This window comes from Canis lupus, chromosome 17 (assembly GCF_003254725.2).
Source record: "Canis lupus dingo isolate Sandy chromosome 17, ASM325472v2, whole genome shotgun sequence".
NCBI classification, from domain to species: Eukaryota; Metazoa; Chordata; class Mammalia; order Carnivora; family Canidae; genus Canis; species Canis lupus.
Genome location: NC_064259.1, coordinates 50,962,466 through 50,968,993, shown reverse-complemented (window position 1 = coordinate 50,968,993; position 6,528 = coordinate 50,962,466). Strand labels below are relative to the sequence as shown.

Below are 6,528 nucleotides of genomic sequence, written 5' to 3'. Positions count from 1 at the left end.
AACTCCTTGTTAAAGCACTTCCTCCTTAAGCTTTTAGAGTTCTGCTGATTCTTTGTTTCTCTGCTTTACATCTTTTCCTTTTTTCCATTTCCAAAGTGTATGTATTTTCCCACTTTTTCTCATATTTTCCTTGACCTTTCTTTTGGTCCCTTTTTTTCTGGTGGTCTCACCAGAAAAGTCACCAGGCTTTGACTTCCACCTATAAGGAGGTGACCCTTGAGTTTCCATCTCTAGCTCAGGCTTCTTACCCCAGCTCAGACCCATATGTGCAACTACCAACCAGACATCCTCACCTGGAGGACTCATGGAGAACACAAATTCGATGTACTCATTGAATCTTTCTCCTAAAACCTTCCTTGGTCTTATCACAGACAATACCACATTAGTTTGCATTCATGCATAGATCACTGGTCTTCCCATAACTTCCATGGGTTGTACATCACCTAATAAATTTTCTCAATCCATGAATCTTCTAAGATTCTACTGTTCTTGTGGCTACACTTCTACAACCTTACTCTTGCTTTTCCCCTATCTTTGAATGCCTCTCCTTGTTTTTGGATTTCAAACCCTACCCAGTCTTCAAAATCTACCTAAATTTAACTCCTATAGGAGCCATTCCTGATCTCTGCCTCCTTTAAACAAACTCCATAGTACATTGTAACAGATGCTGTTGGTGCCTATACCTTCTTGCCAATTCCATTTTAGTGCATTCTAGTTCAATTGCCAAGCAGCAGCATTCACACTTACTTTCCTGCAGGGTTTATCTGGTTACCAGTAGCTTTGTTCTCTGTGTAGCAGGCTAGAAGTACAGGAGTATTAATGCTCCCTGAAAACAGTACTCAACCAATAAATACCTAGCTCCCTCACTCTTGGGTAAAATAACTGAGTGGGTGTCTTATGCTGGTCCCCAGAGAATCCCCAGTAGAATTAAATTCTAGTTGCCTAGGAGAATCAGATTCTAGTTCCTGGCTTATTAGGGCACCCATTGACCACCCTCTTATTCCCTGTCCCCTGTTTCTGCTCTGGTACTGATGTTTCCTGGAAACCTCTTTTAAATAAATGACTCAGCTCAAATCCTTATTTCAGGGTCTGCTTCTGGGAGACTCTGATTAGGAAGCATGTAATCTGTGTCTCTCCTATCACACTTAGCTCCTGGAGGGCCAGGCTGGGCTTTATCTCTGTTCACACTCTGGTTGAGCCTCTGCCCATTAAGAATGAGGAAACGGTCATTTAATGAAGAGGCTTTGAAGACTAGGGAGAAGTAAGCTATGGCCAGATCACGGTATGTCCTGTCAGAAGGTTGCTGGGCTCTATTCACAGGGTAAGGGGAAGAGAGGTTACTACTGAAGCCATATGAAGAGGAGAACACCTAGAAGGGTGGCAGGGGAAAGTAGAGTCCTTAGTGGTATGGAGGCCAGCCTGGGAAAATACTGATGGGTGTCAGTGATGAAAAAATGTTCCAAAGAGTCTAGCCGAGACAGGTGAAGCTGAGGGCCATGGGTGGAGAAAAAGAGGAAAATTTACTCAAGAAAAAAAAAAAAAAAGTAAACAATGAGCCTTGAAGGATACTGCCACCACGTGGGCATGACAAATCCACCTCTGTCCCAGGTAGGTCCCACTTGACTACAGCAGCCTCACAGGTTTTCTCCAGGTCAGTAGTACCCAGAGCCCCATGCCCTAGACACCTGCCTGTCCATCGACACCCATTCTTCTTCTTCTTCTTTTTTTAAAGATCCTATTTATTTATTCATGAGACACAGAGAGAGAGGCAGAGACATAGGCAGAGGGAGAAGTACGCTCCATGCAGGGAGCCTGACGTGGGACTCGATCCTGAGACTCCAGGATCATGCCCTGGGCCGAAAGCAGGCGCCAAACCGCTGAGTCACCCAGGGATCCCCCATCGACACCCATTCTTAGTGAACCAGTTCCTCTCCAGGGCCTAGAGAGCAGAACCCAGTCTCCTGAGGGCCCTGACTGTTATGTCAGGCACTTCACATCTATCTGCTCCGCTATTATCCCAGGCTTTACCTCTGAGCTGTCCCTGACTCACTCTGGTCCTTTCTTCCTTGTCCTTCCAGGACAGGCCTGGGAGTTCAGTGAGCCTGGGAACTGTTCTGAGTAGAGAGTGTTTCAACCTTCACTGGTGTCGTCTCCCTTCCGCAGGCTGGGATTGTACAAGCAACACACTTCTTCCAATAAGTGCCCCAAACTCATCTGCATGCAGCTCAGCTAGAACCACAGAGGCTGTGGCCCTAGAGTAGGTTTGGGATGTGTCAGAATTCATCAAGGGAATGGGAGCAAGACCAGAAGGCCCCAAAGGTCAGGTCTTGAGGCCAGCATTTGGCTGGGGTGCCTTCCTATCTGCCCCAGAGACAAATACCTCACCCAGACTGCCCAGGGAAACACATGGAAATTCTGCAGAAAGGTTCAAACTCTGTAATGATAGGCACTGTCAGAGGGAAACTGACAGGGAGCAGTGTGGAAAAAAGGAGAGTTGTTGGGCTTTTAAAGAATTGGCTCTGGCGACTCTGTCCCCTAAACCCAGAGATTTAAACTAGGTAGGAGCTGCATGGATTCAGGCTACACACCAAGGAAGGACATTATTGAAACTCAATTTAATAAGGCAGTGTTGGTCACTCAACCCTCACATTCCTGGGGTCAGAGGCATAGAAGACCCTTCTCCTGGTAAAGGCTGGTCTTTCCTTCCATGTTTGGAACTCAGGTCACTCTGATTCCCTACCATCCTGTAGGTCTCTGCTCTGATTCCATCTCTTCATAGCAGCCATGAATCATGTCCTCCCACACCATGTCCCCATATGACCCCCCAAAATGATATTACTTATTTATTTGTGCACTCCAGCCTCCTCCTTATTTTTTTAAATATTTTATTCATTTATTCATGAGAGACACAAGGAGAGAGGCAGAGGCATAGGCAGAGGGAGAAGTAGGCTCGCTGTAGGGACCTGAGCTGAAGGCAGATGCTCAACCACAGAGGCACCCAGTGTCCCTATTCCTTCCTATTTTTAAACGAGAGATCAAGCCTGGTCTCTCTGGCTCTGCCATTGGACTGCATCTCAGGAACTTGGGCCATAGGAGCCAGCCAAAAGAGCCAGAGGGGAAAAGGCCCCCTAGATAAAGGGATATTAAGCATGGGGATGAAGGGAAGGGAGCAGACTTTGGAAAGGGCCGCAGCAGGGGAAGATCTGGGTAGGTGCCCCAGCCGGGCTGTCTCCTTCCAGTCAGTCTTCCTGGTGTGCCCCATCAGCAGGGGTAAGGTTTGGAGGAGAGGCTGCAGGGCAAGGAGCTCAGGCCTTGGGTCCCAGGCCCCAGTCCCATAGACTTGAATTGAAAACCACTGTCCTGAGAGAAGTTTGGCAGTTTCCCCCAGTGCTGACTGTGAGGCTGTGGTTACTCAGGGCTCCTGGTGAACCCTGGCAGACATCACGGGAAGTGACTGGTATGGTAATTAGAGTGACCGAGTTCAGATCTAGAGTGGGGTGATTGTCATTGTTCTGTTTCTTATCTATCCTCAGCCACAGATGGAACCTCTCACAGGCCCAGCAGGCAGGAGCTGGACCCCAACTCTGCTGCGGGCAAGATCACTGCCGTTTTCCAATATCTGGTCTCCTGCTGTCTAGGTACTTGGGGGGTTGTATTTCCCCATTCCCGAGACATTGTGTGGTCATGTGACTTGCTTTGGTGAATCCAATGTGATTGGGGTTTGGGGTGTGCACTCTTTTCCAGTGGAAAGATTAAACTGGCTGTGCTCACCTGGGCACTTCTCTCTCTTCCAGCATGGTGGCTGCGGCAGCACCTATTGATGTGGAGGTGTGACATTAAGACATTATGTGGAAGAAAGATCCTGCCCTGGAGAGTCACCCAGACTCAAATCACTGCTATTTGAGGGCTATTTGTCACTGTATCATGACCTGTCCTGTCCTGACTGATACCAAGGTAAGCCAATGTGCCTCTGTGTGGGGAATGGGAAGAGAAGAGAGGACACAAGAGTGGTCTTCCAGGAAGTTGATGAAGCAGATGGGCCAGTGGGGGAGAGGGATGGAATACTCTTTTGGATTTAATTCTGATCAGCAAGAAGAAATTAGAAAAGTAAAAGGGAGAGGAACCCTAATGAATGAGGATCATTATATAAAAGCTCTGAGAAAAATATTTGTTTGGTCAGCCCCCTCCTTCTCTTGGCCTACCAGTTAGTTACAGAGCACCAGGCCTGATGCTGTGATAGAGAAGCCAAGATAAAAATGAAAGGCCACTGCCCTTGAGAAGCTCATAGAGAGCAGAGGCCTTGATGGCTTACACTCCTCCCAGCTATGCTGCCTGCTGGGAGAATCTTGAATGAGCCCAATGACGAAAGGGAAGAGAAGGAGCTCAAGCTTAGACGTGAGGGGCATGGTGGACACAGAAGATGGAAAAAAGATCACAGCTAAGGTTGAGAAAACCCAGTGACATCACAACTTCCACTGACAGTTGGACATCTATCTACATGAGCCAGGCACTGTCCCCAGAGTTAGGGGGGATACAGCCACAAGCAAGGCCTGGAGAGAATCAACATGCAACAACAGCGTATTGACCAGGGATATGACAAGAGTTAGAAAGAAGGGGTAAATCTGGAGTGAGGGCATCTGCCTAGGCATTTGGGGACTTGGTATGTGAAGACAGAATAGGAGTTTAGCATTCACCATTCATTTATTTAATAGTTTTTAATGATTTAATCATATTTAATCATTCATTTAATCTCCCTTTTAGGCCCCCATCAACATGGAAAGGGGCTGTCTGGAAGAAGCTGTGCCCATAAGCAAGAGTATGGGGGCAGGGCAGGTGTCTCCCCAGGGCAGGGGCACCCTGGTTCCAAGAAGGAGCCACCAGCTTGAGCCAACAAAATGTTCTCGGGGGGGAGGTAAGGGCTTTGGACAGAGACAAACCACCGTGCCCAAATTTGAAGACTGGGGTCGGATCAGAAAGGGAGTAAAGGTGGCTTGTGGGGGTTTTGGGGGAGAAGCTTAAACTATGTCCAAAGCCTTGACATTCTGGTGGCATGCAAGGGGTAGGGGGAATTTCCAACCACAACATGCTGGATTGATTTGGACAAACAAAATTTTGTCAAATTTAAAAATCACAAAAAAGCCCTGCTTTTCTTAATTTTTAATTTTTAAAGATTTTATTCATTCACTCATGAGAGACACACAGAGAGAGGCAGAGACACAGGCAGAGGGAGAAGCAGGCTCCCTCCAAGGAGCACGATGTGGGACTAGATCCCAGGACCTCAGGATCACGACCTGACACAAAGGTAGATGCTCAACCACTGAGCCATCCAGGTGCCCCCAAACAGGGCTGCTTTTGCTAAAAAAAAAATGAAAGATACACCCAAGAGGAAGGTCAGCTGCTTCACCAGGACGGGCTTTGTTCAGTACCAGGGAGCATTGACTCTCACTGCCGTGAAATGGGCAGTGAGTGGTTGCATCCCAGGGTGTGAACTCTGGGTTCTGACCACTGGGTCTGGCTGATTTGGGGGCAGCTGCCAAGATGTGAGCTTCTCTGCCAGGGGCCACCAGACTGCCTGGCTCACACCCTCAGAAGGGCCGGGTGCCCCTGGGGCCGTCTGAACCTGCTGCAGACAAGGTTGGCTCCCACAGGCTCAGCTTCTGGGGGCTCCAGAACCCTGTGCCCAGATTTCCCACCTATTAGGCCAGGACTCCAGGGCTGTCATGGCACTTTTCACATGTGTGTGTGATTTTTTTGGTTTATGTTGGTCTCTTTCTGTCTTTAATTAAATTTCTTTTGGAAAAAATCCATCTCCACAGAACCAAGGGATTAAAAAGTTTTCAGTTTTGTTTTTGATGTTTGTTTTTCCCCCATCTGTGCCATGCCTTGGGCCCGTAGTGACTGATTTTCACGTTGGGGACAGCAGGTACCTGATTGAGGGAAGGAGTGTTCAGTGAGGTGACAATATGAGGCCAGCCAGACAGTAAAGCCAAGGGAAATGTCTTCCTCTTAAGCTTACATATACCTACTCTTAAATGACCATCCTTGGGGAGTTTCCCAAAGGACTTGGGCCCCCAAAGCCCATGACTGTCAGCCTGACTACCCCCAGCCTGGCCTCCTTTCTCCTCCTGTGTGGCCGAGGCCCAGCCTGGACACTCCATCTTCAAAGGGAGAAGACAAAGCCTGCTTGTTGCTCTGTATTTGTCTTGGGAGCTCCTGCTCCTAGGAGAGCCTCCTGGCCTCCCAGGCCAGGAATAGCACCGAGTCTACACGGCCAGCCTGCCCTTCTGAGTTGCTTGTTTTTATTAAAATTCTTCCGCACGCGCAATCCCGGACGGTGTGTGGATCTTGGATGAGGTGGTATGGGGGACTCAGGGAAAGGAAGGCCTCAGGCTTCTTCAGGTTGGTGTTTATTTGGCCTGCCTTTTCAGAGTAGTAGAGAATGGCAGTCCATAAAAGTGACCCAAGATTGGTGCCTCAGAGGGTGGTGGGGTGTGACACAAAGTCTGTGGCAGGCCTCAGCCTGGCTCT

General features: G+C 48.5%; 1 long non-coding RNA gene across 1 annotated transcript; it reads left to right on the top strand.

The window, feature by feature from the left end:
* Window positions 1-981: 981 nt before the first annotated feature.
* Window positions 982-6,313, top strand: LOC112665051 (uncharacterized). The gene is made up of 4 exons (XR_003140185.3): window positions 982-1,282; window positions 3,534-3,638; window positions 3,795-3,954; window positions 4,762-6,313. It is a non-coding gene; the product is annotated as an uncharacterized LOC112665051 (long non-coding RNA).
* The last annotated feature ends 215 nt before the right edge of the window (window positions 6,314-6,528 follow it).